At 36.8% G+C, this 14478-nt stretch overlaps 1 protein-coding gene and 1 non-coding gene across 3 annotated transcripts in view; both read right to left on the reverse strand.

The window, feature by feature from the left end:
- The window catches only part of MMS22L (MMS22 like, DNA repair protein), a 131039-nt gene that overhangs the window by 59055 nt on the left and 57506 nt on the right, over positions 1-14478 (reverse strand). The gene's annotated exons all lie outside the window — the stretch shown is intronic.
- LOC125103358 (U6 spliceosomal RNA) lies at positions 8732-8838 on the reverse strand. The gene has a single exon (XR_007128364.1). It is a non-coding gene; the product is annotated as a U6 spliceosomal RNA (small nuclear RNA).

Below are 14478 nucleotides of genomic sequence, written 5' to 3' on the forward strand. Positions count from 1 at the left end.
AAAAAAAAAAAGGTGGCTGGAGAAATCTTCAGAAGAAGACTTCAAAATCTTCCAACCTCCACATGTATACGCATACTACACCTTCAGTAAAGTTAAAGGAAGACATTTTTACACTTCACATCCTCCAAAGGGGACTTACGTTGTTAAAAAATGAAAAGCTTCAACGTAAGCACTACAATAACATACTTTAGGAATGGACTATAACAAAATAAAATTTTGTTTTATTTCCTTATATTCTTATCTTACACAAGACAAAAAAAATTCAGTGGACTTTGCAGATATTACGATCTTTGTAATAATGGTCAGACTACACACCAATCGAAGAATACTCTTAAAAGGGGAAAAAAACCTAAGTGTGTCATTTCTAACTCGCTTCAAAAGAAAATGAAGCATTTGGATGTTTTTTAAAAAGGGAAAGGGGTGATAAACAGAATAAAATTTTCCAGTGTGACAAAAATACAGCTAAAAGATACCACTAAACATCCACTATCAGGACCATGCCAAACTTTCTCAAGTAAAGGGGTGGTATAAGATTAGATACTATCTCACTTTTAGATTTTAGATGGAATAACAGTTACCTAAAATTACTCTTTAACGATTTACGATAGGGACAATTCAAAAGTTTTAAATTGTGCTAACATTCCCTGGAGTTCTCTTTCCCATCATTAAGTGAAAAATAAAATATAACCTAATGCTGAGTTAAAGACAAATTCCAAAATAAGATATATAGTATCTTCTACATCAGAGTATTTTTTAGTGCAGGTGAAACCTCAGCACTTTAAGCTAGAATAAAAAAATGTACTACTTGTGGAAATTCTCTTATTTTATTTTTTTAAAGATTTATTTAGAGATGACTAGGTGGCTTAGGGTCTTGGGATCCAGACAGCACAAGCCAGGAGCAGGGCAGAGGGAGAGGGAGTGGGGGATGAATCTCAAGCAGACTCCCCGCTGAGCTCAGAGCCCACCTGGGCTTCATCTCAAGGTCTTGAGATCATGACCTGAAACCAAAAGTCAGATGCTCAACTGACTGAGCCACCCAGGTGCCCTGGAAACTCTCTATTTTAAACACACAGATGAGAAAAGTTTGTGGCAAACTCCTTCAAAAATATAAGAAAAAATGGATCCACTCATCCTTCCATAATTGAATTTTCTAGAGTTGTAAGTAAATCATAGCAGAGAGGATGATTATATCAAGTTTGCTTCTGATTAGTGTGCTTTGGCAAAATATCACTTCTGGATCGAGAGAGGGGATCATTGAAGGTATCAAGTGCTCCACTGGACAATTATGTTAGCATGTGAAATACAAGGTCTCCAGTCTAATGCCAAATACATCATACATATAAGTCATAGAAATTAAGAAGCATTTATAGCCTGAAAACATAACTTCATTACAACTATCTACACTTCAGAAGAAAAGTATTAACTACAATAGATAAATTCTCACACAGCTGTAACCATCTGTTAAAGCTGTAGTAGACTACCCTATTTCAGAAGTGTAGTCTCAAAAGCTCTAATGAAGGGCTCACTTGAGCCCCCTCTCTACCACCTGTTGATTGGGGGCAACAGAGTGCTTACGCCAGTCTTTCAATCACAGGCAGATTTTCAGTCTGATCCCCGTGTACCAAACACTGCTTTAATTAATCCTGCACAGAGACAAACAGGACCTTCTTTCTTTGAAGAGACAACAGATCTACAGCTGACTTAAGGAGTACCAAAATTAAGAGGTAGGCCTCATCTATGGAGTATCCCCTCCAAAACTGCTTAACAACATTACACAAGAAACAGAACTGTACAGGTGTATGCAAGTTGTGGAAAGTTACCAACTTCTGCATTTATAGGCTGAAATAGAAAACAAAATAACATGAAACTGAAGTGTTTTTTTTTTGACATCTTTAGTGTAATAAGGTCAATAGCACCCACGAGAGAAATCCTAGATCATAGGATTAATGAAAATTTCATCAGTCTGGAAGCAGCCGAACACACATGAAATGCCCATAATTGCTCAAACATATTGCCTGACTATACAGCACCACCCTGGGTCATCGGATGATCCCTTTCCTTTATTTCTGTCAGTCAGTCCTGACTTAAAAACTTCAAAACGAATGCGCTTTCCTAGCATATTGTATTTTCTTGGATTATTTTTAGTTTTTAAGGTATATTTTCATACCCTTTTTTTTTAAACCACAGTGGCTTTGTACCTAGTTTCTTGTTCTAAGTTCCCTTTCAATTTATCATGCATATTTCTGCCAGAACCATTTATATAATTACCACTCATTCAACAAAAACTTACTAAGCAATGCTGTATGACAGGCACTTTAGCTGGATATGTAGCACTGAATGTAAAAATATGAATAAGACAAATTCCCTGTCCTCAAAGAGTATTTTAGTGAGGGAAAAGGAACAAAGACAGATGATGACATTTCAAATCATAAATGCTCTGGGTGATATACGTCTGTTCAGGGTGTGCAAGGGAGGAAGCCACTTGCTCTGCCTGGGGAGCTGGAAAACTCTTCTCAGAGGAATCTGCCTATTGCATTTATACCTGAAAGGAAATAAACTTTCCAGACAGAGAAGGAATCAAGGAATATTTCAGGCAGGGGGATTACAGAAGAAGACCAGATTAGATCTTTTGCCTAAGCTTATGATTCAGTAGAGGGAGAAGGGCACATGCCGTGTGTAAAGATCTGCTCTGGTGTTGTCCCTCTAATTAAAACTAGACCCTGATTTCCTCCTATGCCAGGTCTATACTCTTGCCTGAATTTCTTTTTTTTTTTTTAATTTTTAAAAAATATTTTATTTATTTGACAGAGATTACAAGTAGGCGGGGCCGCGGGGGGAGCAGGCTCCCTGCTGAGCAGAGAGCCTGATATGGGGCTCGATCCAGGATCCTGGGATCATGACCTGAGCTGAAGGCAGAGGCTTTAACCTACTGAGCCACCCAGGCACCCTCTTGCCTGAATTTCTAAGCCCTTCATAATCTGGTCGTTTTTCTGCTAAAGCATTCACTCTCCTCTTTTATCAGACTAGTTTCTTCATCAGTTCCAAAACACACTGAATCCACTCCAATTTCCAGTTCTCAGATCATCCTCCATTGTAGCATTTTTTCCTCCTTTCCCTCTGTTGAGTTATATGATTGTCATTTTTATATTCCACCTCTTTCAAGAGGTCTTTGCTAGTCTTCCTCCTGCAGTCTCCTTCCTTACGACAAGTATAAATTCTACTTCTCCTTTAATTCCCAGTTCAAATGCCACCTATTTCAAAATATCTTTCCTAATCCCATTCCATCTATTTTCTTCCTTCTTTCTCTTACTGATGATGAATTACCATTATATAGCTTTCATTACTTATTTTCACTTTGAATGACACTATAGTTATATGCATGCATTGCTCACTAAAAAATAATTTCCTGAATAGTCTATGTTTTTTGCACACAAGTATTTTGCATTAGTAGAGCTCAATAAGTTACTGAATGTTCCATTTACCGAATTACTGAAATGTCCCATTAATTATTTTTAAATTTTTTATTGTGTGTGGTATTACATAGTATCTCCAACTAGAGAAAATCTGCTGCCTCTCTCCTGTCCTACTCACAGTGGATAAGAGGGCAAGTCCATATAAAACATCCAAAAATATTTGCCTGGTTATTCATCTACCTGTCACCTACTCAACCTACTTCGTTACAATTATTTATAATCCTTCAAATCTTTTTTCCCCACAAAAGCACTGGAAAATGAGAACTCAAACTGTTCCTGACATCTAAGAGGCCCTCACCAAATACGCTGTTTAGTAATGAACTATGACTTTTTTTTTTTTTTTAAAGATTTTATTTATTTATTTGACAGAGAGAGATCACAAGCAGGCAGAGAGGCAGGCAGAGAGAAAGGAGGAAGCAGGCTCCCTGCTAAGCAGAGAGCCCGATGCAGGGCTCGATGCAGGGCTCAATCCCAGGACCCTGAGATCATGACCTGAGCTGAAGGCAGCGGCTTAACCCACTGAGCCACCCAGGTGCCCCTATGACTTGGTTTTTATACCTCTTTCTAAAAATATATATGCACAAAGTAGGCACCTCAACATTTACTGACTGAATTATTTCTTTTAAGGTATAACTAAAAATCACCGACTACTGGCCAAAGTCAAAATAATTGATATTTGCTGCACTGTAAGCTGGTGCTTAAAAACAGTCTTCAGCTCATATCATTGTGTTTTGTATTTTTACTTTGTGCATGCTACATAAAATGGGAAGAATCGTAAGTCAAAGACAAAATAAAGCTAATTAAGTAAAATTTAGTTTTATCATTCTGGCAGTGTAATACTCCGATTTCATTTATCAACTTTAAAAACAAAAGCAAATTTACCTCTAAATATCAAAGCATTCTAATTCTAAAGAGAGAATTAGAAACACTGAGGTAATCTAATCCAATCCTTTATCCTTCAGATAAAAGAATAAAAAAAAAAAAAAGGGCCAAGCTGAGGTCCTGAAGGAGTTAGGGTTGACTTAGGCACCAAAAGATCTTTCAATCACTTCACATCCAACCTCAATTTGCTTCTTCATATAAATTTAGTTTATTTTTTAAACCAGTCATCTCTCCTAAAATAAATGTAAATACTGTATTAATGAATACCTGAGAGATACACAACATATTTAATATGCAAGATCACAGGCTAACATAAACATGTAGCAAATTTAACCTATTTCCTTAACTTTGAACCTTTGTATTTAACATAAGAACTGAAAGAAACTACAGAGCTAATAGGGATTCTCTAACTTCAGTGATTCCAAAAGCAACAAAGACAAAAAGAGAAAAGATATATATGAAAATTTAATCTAAGTTCTTCGCTCCCACCCCCAGTCATTATTCCAATGGGAATACATAAATCTATCTGCTATGGACTGAACTGAATCGCCCCAACATCATATGTTGAAGCCCTAACCCCCGGTATAGCTGTATGAGGAATATAAGGAATCAAGGCTAAAAATGGGTCCTAACAGTGGGGCCCTCATCCAATAGGATTAATGTCCTTCTAGGACACCAAAGTGTCTCCTTTCCCCCATGCAGGCACAAAGAAAGGTCATGTGGGCACTGGGGGAGAAGAAAGCTAGGAACAGACCTTTCCCTAGAAATCACCTATGTTGGCACCTCAATCTCAAACTTCAGAACAGTGAGAGAATAAATTTCTGTTGTTTAAGTGACCAATCAGTCTGTAGTATTTTGTTATGGCAGCCTGAACAGACTAAGACATCATCTGCCCAAAGTTTTACGAAGTTTATCTATTTAAATGAAACGAGTTCCTAATGCCTACTAGTAGTACTATGCAAAATGGCAAATGCAGAACAGCAGCCCAAAAGATAAGACATGACTGTATCAGTCCATAAGGAAATAATGGAAAGATTGAACCATGTTTAATATCTCTAAATTAGGCAAAATGCACTTGCCTACTGGGAAATTAGATACGATTATATCTTATCACAAAACCTCCACTGTCATATAATTCTGAAAAGGCTGGACCATTAGTTTGACCCAAGATGTGGAATTTCTTGTATTCTGGAGACCACTTACCATTTTACATGAATGGTGTTCATAATATAAGAAATTCCATACATACATTGGATCAAACTAATAAGCCAGGCCTTTCAGAATTTAGAAAAGAATGAATGCAGAAATACAAAAATTTGGAGTCTAACCATATGCTCTATAAGCATAGGATACATTTTCATTTACACACATCCTAGGACAGTCTTAAGACACAGAAAGTATTAATAAAAAAATGCTGAATTACACTGGAATTCCTCGTAGGAAACAAAAAAACAAAACAAAACAAAACTTAAACCAACTGTTAACTCTGTGTGTGTGTGTATACACATACATATATGCCCATATAACGTTTTAAAGATTATGGAACTTATATACATAAAACTCTTACAACTTCTAGACATCCAAAAAGAAGTGTAAAATGCAAGTTTTAGTATATTTGAAACATACATGATGCTCATAAAGTTGGTATGTTTCATATATGATTTGCTGGCAAACTGATATTAAAAGACAAACAAGGTTACTTAGTGAGAGATTATTAGAACAATTCCTATTCGGGGTTGTGGGCTCTTCATGGAAAAAGTCATTTTATAATGAAATTGCTTTACTCTCCTCCAGAACTAGAAAAACCATATTTCTTTCTGTACTTTTTCCTGGAGGCCTTCCTCGTCATTCTGTTTCAGTCTGGAATGGTGGCTGCCTGGCCCAGGTGTACAACTGTCTTCTGTACCTTCACTATTCTGTGCTGAATTCTCTGTTTCTTGAACCCAAAATATTTATTATTCTTGACTAAATCCTTCATTTCCCCGAAGCTCATGTTCTCTGGCATTATATGGAGAAGCATGACTAAGAAATTAATTTATGCTTTCATTGCAAGTATAAGTTGTATTCCTTTCATAGACTACCACTGAGATCATTGAGAGTGGAGCTCTAAACATTTTAATTTAGAGTGGGAAACTTACTTGTAATATACATTTGTTTGCTTCACTTCTATGAAACCGATGGACAAGCGGTAATGATAACAAAAGTAATCATTAGGTACTCTGTTAGACACCTGAGATAAGTTATTATCTCTTTTATTCTTCAAACCAACTCTTTAATATCTATTATTACACACATTTTACAGATTAGAAAAATTGAGGTTCAAAGAAATTACATGACTTGAAGAGTAAAGTGAAAGAAAATGGCAAAGGCAGGATTAAAATTCACGTTTGCAACCTTTTGAAAAATACAGTAATTTTTTTACTACAAGCAAAAGATATTAATTATTCCATATATGATTCACACATATTAAATAACTGATGCAAAAGTTTGCTCCACTGGTTTTGATGCTGGATGTATTAAATTCACAAAATTGAACTACAGTGAATATTCTGGTTAAATAAACTGAAAACCCCACTTTTCAAAGAGGGTCTTGGAAAATTTAGATAGGGACAAGAGCCAAGCTAACTTAAAATCATGTGTAGATCCTAAATGTTCACCAGGGTTAAACAAAGTCAAGTCTACTATACAACAAGATACTCTGCAGCCTTAAACAGAGTGTCTATGTATGAACATGCGCAGAGAGATGTCTTTGATACCTCTTTCATCAAAAAAACTAAAGCTGCAGAAATTTCCAAGGTATAATCCCCACCTTTCCAACTTAAAGGAGGTGGTAAAAGACGCGGTGTGCATAAAAGGAGAAGCAATGAGAAGAGTATCCTATGTATCCTATGAGGGTTAATCGTGGTTCCCTTTGTGGCAGAAAAGGTTAGGAAGGAATGACCTTTACTTTCCACTGCACACGATTCTGTATTATTATTTATATTCTTTCCAGGATACATGGATTTTAATAATATAAAAATAAAAAAGAAAGGCATTACAAACTATCTCTGTAGGGGCTTCAAATGCTTTAGATGTATAATGAAAATTTTATTTTAGATTTGATATTAATAAGAAAAAAGGGAGGGGACACTTATAGGAAATAGTAGGAAACCTATACTGACAAATGCAGGAAAATTCTTTTTTTAAGTCCTGGGAGATGAAAGTTAGTTAACTCTTTTACCTACCATTTAACCCCAAACTCTAAAAGCTTTCTATCGATATGTTTTCAAAATATAAAACTATAGTTTTGTTCTACTGGGGGGAAAAAGTTGATTTTTCTTGTTTTACTTGTTCTACTAGTTAAAACTTTGTTTCTGTAGGATGTGTTTAAGTATGTGTGAATGTGTGTATAAACTTTGAATATAATTAAACCACAGCTCCCAACTTTTTAAAAAGAACTGTATCTAATGTTTTATATTTTAAACCAAATCATTGAAGAAAATATCTTCACATATAATCAAACATGTCCATGAAGATCAAAGCCTCATCTGTAATGTTGTGAATGGCACCTGTGGAATTGAGCAATACACAATTTATACAGCGATACCCCAGAACCCTGCCAAGACACACATAAAGGACATTCACCACAGCTTTGTATTTAATGGTAAAAAATTCAAAACAGTATAAATTTTCACTAATAAGAAATGGCCGGGTAAACTACTATATGTCCACACCATGGAATATTATGAAGCCAGAAAAAATAATGTTCTGGATGTCACTGATATCGAAAGAAATTGATGATGCATGAAGTGAAAAAAGCAGGTCACTACCCAGTATTTAACCCAATTTTTAGTTTAAAAAATGTATATGAGTAGGAGAAATCTGGAAGGATATAGTAATATCAACAGTAGTTCTCTCAGCATGGGGAGAGAAGTAACTTTTTTAAAAAACTTGCCTGCATTTTCTAAGCTTTATATCACAAATATGTAATAGCCTAATATTGATTTTTTTTTTTTATTACAAGTGCAGGAATAAAATGAAACAAAAGAGGTCTTATAGGTTTTTGCTTGTTTTTTTTTTTAATAATTTTTTTTTAATTTTATTTTTAATAAACATATATTTTTATCCCCAGGGGTACAGGTCTGAGAATCGCCAGGTTTACACACTTCACAGCACTCACCATAGCACATACCCTCCCCAATATCCATAACCCCACCCCCCCCAACCCCCCTCCCCCCATCAACCCTCAGTTTGTTTTGTGAGATTAAGAGTCACTTATGGTTTGTCTCCCTCCCAATCCCTTCTTGTTACATTTATTCTTCTCCTACCCCCTTAACCCCCCATGTTGCATCTCCTCTCCCTCATATCAGGGAGATCATATGATAGTTGTCTTTCTCAAAAATATGGAACGCTTCACGAATTTGCGTGTCATCCTTGCGCAGGGGCCATGCTAATCTTCTCTGTATCGTTCCAATTTTAGTATATGTGCTGCCGAAGCGAGCACTGGTTTTGTTTTTTTAAGTCAATTGACTTATGGGAGAAACCTGTTTCTTCCTCCTCAACCCCGAAGGGGGAGATTTATGTAGCATAAGCTACATAATTCAGGGGTGGTCTTCACTTTGTATTTTTATCAGGTATCTTTCAAACTGTGCCAACACTGTGGTTGGTAGTCTATTGTTAGATTTTGAAGATTAGTTGTTAGTAAAGTGCTGTTATTGATAAAAATACATAATTGAGAGATAAACCAGCCCAGTTCCAGCCCCCTGAAAGAAAACTATGCCAGGAGGAGTACACTGGGGTTTCTTGTCCTAGGTAGATTCACTTGATAAATGGATTAACTCTTGGTTAACTAGAAAATTCTGGAACAACCAATTCCCCAATTGTTTTTCAAGCAATTTAATATTTAGTATGCTCTAAAACACCCATTTCTTTGCATTCTACCATTGGCAGCTTTTCACCACCAAAGAGTCCCAAATTCCTGGAAATTGAATACAGAGGAGGCTCTTTTCTTCCTGTCTTTACTGGTTTCCAGGAAAACTGCCAGTAGGAGGCAGCAATGACTGGCTGTGGCAACAGCAGAGGCTCTACTCTGCACAGTAGTTAGCTGCTGGCTTCATTCTTCTGTCATTATACAAGCAAGATGACACTGTTCTCTAATCCAGCCAAAGCTGATAAGTACCATCAACCTGTCACTTCCTACATTTCAAATTCTAACATCACAGCATCAAAGAGTTTTTACATTTCGATTTCTTTTGCTGGCAGCAGCCGGTAGCCTCTCATTCTCCCACGGTGTTCTAATGCTGCATTTGCACACCGGGGTTACTCCCAGACTGAATAGCAGGTCATCCCCTGCTCACTGAGCTCATCTGTGGCCCATGTGCTAGGCAATTTAGATCCAATCAGCCCTTATTTAGCTCAAGAGTAATGAGCAGCATAGTGACACAGACTTAAGCCTGACCCTCAGGACACTGCTCATCAAGCAGTAAAACTGTGACAAAATCATTCATCTTCCACCCGCTGGCAAGAAATAATACTCGCACTCACTGTATTACTTTTCAAGATTAAAAAAAAAAAAAAGTCCTGAATTTTCATGATGTGAGACATTAATTTGCAGAAAGCTGAATTCCCTTAAACCCCCCTGTTGCTATGAGCTCACCAGGGGGAAATAGGCCTTAGGAGACTGAAATGGAATAAAGAAAATTGCTCCAGCTTTCTTTTCATTTTAAATAAGCCTTAAATCTGACAAGAGATATCCTAAAGAGAGAAAAATATATATCTTGTAAGGTAAAGAAGAAACAATTGAAATTAAGAGTTCCAAATGCTAGTTTCACTCCTTATATTTGTTCTCTATTTTGTTAAAATACAAATAAATTTTGAAACAGAGCAATTACTCACCCTTCTCCACAAGGTAGATGGAGAAAGGTCAGGAATTGTTCTTTAGAGTCCAGATGGTGGCAAAAGTAAATTCCTGTCATAAAAAAAAAAATGTACTCTGACATTTCCTAAGAAACACATCTTAAGGAAAATAACTTTAGGGTAATTACCAGAAGGTGGTGAGAATAGCTAAGAATATTTAAAAACTATAATGAATCTAAATTTTCCACAATTTATAGTGCTGTCTCGGGTCTTATTAATCCAAAAACAATTAAAGTGATAATTAAGAGATCAGTTTCTTGCCTTCCCTGACACATCACATCATTAAAAAACAGGTCTAGTAGCTTACTGTACTAACTACACTTATTGGATGTAAATGCTTAAATATATTACCTACTTCCTCTGCGTACCTCCCTTTTATAACCTAAAGCCACAATGGCAGTTTATCTCACTGAGTTTTTTAGACTGGATCCACTTACTGAAATCACAATTTCAGGTATTTTCACCCATTCCATAGTTGGAAAAAAGTTAACTTTAGCAAACCTATCACGAATGGGATTTACCGGTCTTTAATATATTTATTATGATAACACGTCTTTGGTTTAAGAACAGAGCACTGTGTGGTGCCACACAAGAGCATGGTAGCAATGCCTTCCTACAAACTCATTGCTTCAAAGACCTGGGTGGTCTAAATACCTATAGAGAACCGTGGTGTTCAGGCAGGGAGCCACAGTGACATAAATAAGATTGGGGAAAGTAGCTTTCGCCTCACCCAACATCTTTTGATTTGTTACCATTTGCTAAAGAGAAATGTTCCAGTGCTTGGTACAGAAAATAATCATGGCACTTCTATTCCCTAAACAACTGAGCTGATCCACTTTCAAAAGAATGAAATGTTTCCTCTGCAGAGTGTATTTCTTTTGTCCTTGTTCTTTTATCCCAATGTTCTTCAGCCCAGGTTCTGTTTCACAATGTTACTTTCCCACCTCTACCTTACCTCATTTTCTCTCTAATTATGAAAGGTGGCTTTACTGTTTCATCCCAAAAGAACAGATCTTTAGAACTCCACACTTTGAGAACTATGAATCAGAAAAGGCATAAAACTCCATTCATCTACTTTTTGAAAGTAGAAATAATTTTGGGGGAAAAATCTAATATAAAGCTCTATTTACCCCCTTATTTTTAATTTTTTTAAAAGATTTATTTGAGGGGCACCCGGGTGGCTCAGATGGTCAAGCGTCTGCCTTCAGCTCAGGTCATGATCTCCAGGTCCTGGGATCAAGTCCCATGTCAGGTTCCCAGCTCAGCAGGGTGTCTACTTCCCCCTCGGCCTCTTTCCCTGCCTGTGCTCTATCTCTGTACCTCTCTCAAACGAATTAAAAAATATATATATTATTTATTTGAGAGAGCACTAGAGAGCGAGCGAGCATGAGGGAGGTGCAGAGGCAGTGGGAGAAGCAGTCTCTTCCCCGCTGAGCAGGGAGCCGGACATGGGGCTTGATCCCAGAACCCTGGGATCATGACCTGAACCAAAAGCATATGCTTAACTGATTGAGCCACCCAGGTGGTCCTTGTTTTTCTTTAATTTTATAATTCTTGGTAATTGGGGTTAAATATTAAATCTGACCTGGACTATAACTGGAGATTACAAGACTAGGGGCACAACAAATACAAAAAATAGAAGACTAAGAAAAGTAGGTAAGACTAAGAAGTCACAGAAACTGTAGGACCTTTACTTCATACCCAGCATTCTAAATTTCACACAGATGTGCTTTGCTCTGAGTCTATATTCTTACGTGGTGCTGAGGTCACTCAATAGGCCCTTTCAGCCAGGAATCCTCCATCCTGGGAATTGTCTTAAATTATTTTTTTGATTATTTCCTCACTCCATTATTTCAGTTCCCTCTTCCAAGTACCTTGCCTCTGACTGAATCCAAATACAGATAATATCTACTTTTAGATTCAAAGTGTTCCTTTGGGCCCAGACTCAATGGAAAGTTCTGAAGATTTTCAAATGTGAGGTAAACCTCAAAGGCCCACTTACAACACTGGTTTCGATATTTCAGGGAGAGAAGAGTTGGTGATAACTACTGATTAGAAAAATAAAATAATAAAAATGGTCCAAAAATTTTAGCTACCATAGACACAAATTTTATTTTTCAGTAAGACCAAAACCCTTTCAATTCACTGAGAAGAAAGGGACTCTTATCATACCCCTGGAGGTCCCTTCTGCCCACTGGTGCTTACGGAGCAATAAACACGGAGGTGAAATACCAACTCCTCATTACATCCATACCCTGGCCACACAATTATTGTTGTCTACTTTCAAGTGGATACTGGCAAGAATTGTTAGATAAGCAAGTAAAAGTTGGGGATAAATATAAATCATTATCAAATAATGCTGAATGACTAAAATACTAAAATATGAAATGGTTAAAAAAAGTGATGATTTCAATAAACACTGACTGAAGTACCTTTCTTTCTATTCTGAGTCTGTCTTTCACATAATGAATACATGAGTCCATGCTCCCATATATGGGGGTCCATGCTCACATATATGGGCATTGAAGTCATTTCCTGATGTACCCCAAATGCCTGTAATGTCTGCTACCATAGTGGGCGCTCATAAACATTAGTTGGATTTTTTGAGTAAATAATTTAATGAATATGTATCCACTGTTAAAAATACTACAGCACAAGGTAGAAAGCATTCAAGGATATTAAAGATAAAATATTAGGAAGTTCAAAGGGGATAGAAATTATTCAAGATTAGGGACACATGGACAAGCACACATTTTTCAAGGGGAGCTTGGGGGAAAGGATAATACAGTTCACACAAAAAGAAAAGGTAAATAAAAAAAACAAACACAGACTGAGCGATTATTATGGGCCATGTTCTGAACAGATGCAGCATCAAAGTCAGTGCTGTCCGCTACAGTAGCTGCTGTGTGTAGCTACTGAGGACTTGCTAGTGTGACTTCCTAGTGTGATTGAGGAGCTGAATTTTTCATATTATATTCATTGACTTACACTGTCACACAAAGTTAGTGTGTATGGACAGCAGAGATCTAAGCAACTGTTCACAGAAACCCTATAATGTATTATTCTGCAAAGATGCAGCTGAAGTTTACAAATTTCCTAAGTTTCCTAAAATCCCAAGTTTGTATGGTTGGTAAATGGAGGAAGGGTGATTTGAACTCAGGTTTACTGACCCCAAAGGCCCTGCTTTTTACACTATGCTGCAACAACAGTAGCAACTCAGACACTACTAGGGCTTCCGTAAGAAGCAGAAAAGCACAAGGGCACCAGGCCGTTTCAGTTGATAGATCACTGGACTCTTGATCGTGGAGTCAAACCCCAAATCCCATGTGGGGTGTATAAGATCATTTAAATAAAGAAATATATTTTTTTAAAAGCAGCAGAAAAGTATAATTTATTGTTGTAGAATTGTCTACTACTGCCTCGACTTCTGGCCTCTCCCATATATGATGCTCATATATGATACTTTCTGATTTAATCTGTAGTTCTGATCCACTTACTAATAACTTCTGAAACCACCTTTCCTTTCCCCCAAATCCCTCTAAATAAATCATTTGTTTTGTTTTTCTTTTCCTGTACTCTGCTACTCCACCTCAATGCATACTGTGACCAGCACCAACCATTTCTGACTTTTGATCTTGACAATTCCTTTCATTCTCTGGATTTAACCCTTTCCTTTTCGTAGCTTATCACCTCACTTCAGCTTATTCAGTCCTGAGATCTGGCTCTACTGTATTGGCTATGTTCTGGCCTGAACCCTCAACTCGTTCTGACAGGAAAATATAAACAAAAGTAAGCAAAATTTGGAGATTTCTTCAGAATTAGAAGTTCCACCTGACTGAAGTAAAGGGGGAATCACAAGAAAAAGCTGCAAACACAGGAAAGTCAGCCTATGGAAGACTTTGAAGGAATGTGACATTTTCTGTATTCATCAGGATGTCAGTCACTAATGGTGTTAAAACACAGAATGATATAAGTAGACTTGTCCTCTAAGAAGATAAGTGTGGAGGGGAATAGGAGATGAACACAAGCAACATAAAGACAAATAAATAAACATGGCTTCATTAAAATTAAGAAAAATGCTGCAAAGGACAGCATCAAGAATGGGAGAAAATATTTGCAAGCCATGTATCTGATGAAGGGCTTGTATCTAGAACATATAAAGAATTCTTTACAGTTCACTAACAAAAAGACAACCCTCTTTAAAAATGGGCAGAGGATCCAAATAGAT

This window comes from Lutra lutra, chromosome 6 (genome assembly GCF_902655055.1).
Source record: "Lutra lutra chromosome 6, mLutLut1.2, whole genome shotgun sequence".
In the NCBI taxonomy this organism is placed as follows: domain Eukaryota; kingdom Metazoa; phylum Chordata; class Mammalia; order Carnivora; family Mustelidae; genus Lutra; species Lutra lutra.